This window comes from Chinchilla lanigera, unplaced genomic scaffold (assembly GCF_000276665.1).
Source record: "Chinchilla lanigera isolate Chin_1 unplaced genomic scaffold, ChiLan1.0 scaffold00056, whole genome shotgun sequence".
Taxonomy (NCBI): domain Eukaryota; kingdom Metazoa; phylum Chordata; class Mammalia; order Rodentia; family Chinchillidae; genus Chinchilla; species Chinchilla lanigera.
In genome coordinates this window covers 78,758-80,560 of record NW_004955457.1, presented here as the reverse complement: position 1 = coordinate 80,560, position 1,803 = coordinate 78,758, and positions in this window count along the sequence as shown.

Here is a 1,803-nt window from a genome sequence, read left to right as displayed (position 1 = left end):
CAGATGAATCTTTGAGATGTACTAAGTCAGTCAATAAGAAAATTATTAAAAGATAGAAAAATCTTCTAGCCTTCTATATATCTATAGCCCCTGGCTTTCAAACTGTGCTCAGTAACTCCTGATCCTTCCTCATACATTGCAACATGCACTCACTTAAGAAAGATCCTTCCCTTGACTGGATTTAGGATAAGATGTCCTCAAGTCCATCTGTCTCTCAACTTTTCTGCCTTTTAATATAAAGGAATTATGGAAAACATACCTATTCCTTCTTATTTGTCAGAAATATAACACACAATTTAAAAGTATGTACAGAAACCTTTTAATTCCTTGGAAAATTTTTTCCTGGATGATTTGATGCATTTTAATAACCATAAAGACAATTTTACCTGTACTTGTTCATTACCAAAAGTAAAAACTATGATAACAATATATATCCATAGATCAAAATAATCTCATCCATTTGGACATCAATAAAGGCAAAAAGACAAGAATTCTGAGTAGAGCAATTAAAACAGTACAATATTTTAGGATTTTTTTTATTGTTTCACTATATGTTATCTTCTAAGTGTCTACAGGAAAGAGGGAAAACATCTTTAGGATAATTTTAAACAACATGAGACAGGGATTAAGTGCTAAGTATAAAAAATAAAATAAAACTTTTAGCTTACTAAACCAGGAAGGATATTCCTGAAACATACCAGTTAAATTGGCCTGTAATGCATTCACAAATGGACAACATGGATCTCCTAAGAAATATTTTAAACATCGCATGTACTACCATAAAAGCTAATAGGATACGAAAATTTTCAAGTTACAATCCCCTGGACAGACCAATACAAGTTAGTTTTAACTTGAAGTCAGAAGTGCAAAAATCTGTAAAATATAAAAATATTGCTGTTGTTCTCAGAAATTTATTGATATGTCCTACAAGTCCTTAAAGTCTTTTTTAACAAAACCCAACCTTTTGGCAAGCTCCTTACTGAAGTAACAGGTAACTCTTGAAGCTGAATTTCTCAGTAGGTGGACAGAAGCAAGCTGCACTGGCCAAATTGCTCCATTTTGAAAAGCATCTTCAGAATGGAAGAAACTCCGGCAATGTCTTTCAGTGCCTCACTGCCTGCACACTGCCAAGTCTGCACAGGAGGTCCATGGGCAGGTGTGACTCTCAGCTCAAAAGGTGGAAACAGATTAAATGCATGGAAATGGAAGTCAAACACTTCCATTTACAGATGCTACCCCAGGTAAAATGCCAAAGGCTTTTGAACTAAAAATGAATAAGCAAAAATGAGGTAACCAGCTATAACAATGTTGAGGGTTTATGTTGCATGTACCACAGGTAAGACAGACTTTTCACATGAAGCTGCAGGGAGTTCTACTTGGAACTCACTTCTGAGCAACACTTCTAGACATTTCTATTATCTGATTCATCTCAATTCTGAACATCATAACTGATACTCAGAATGATGCCTCTAATATCCTTTGAGGCTCTACCCAATTTTCCAGATCAAACAGAAGTCATATAATGCCTAATACTATTTAGAACATTTTTCCCAGTGTTATCATATTTTATAATTATTTTTAAACTGGTAATCCATTGCAGGGCTCAAGGAGAGCTCTATTAACCATATTATTTTATGAATTAAAATATCCCACTCACCCAGTAGGATTAATGATTAGAGCTTATTGTATATTCAAAACCAAAGCTGAGGCAATGGGCTGCTGGAATCTGATCACACACAATGAACTATCCCACTAAGCAACTCTTTATTGTTGTTTTTTTTGTTGTTTTTTTTTTTTTTTTTT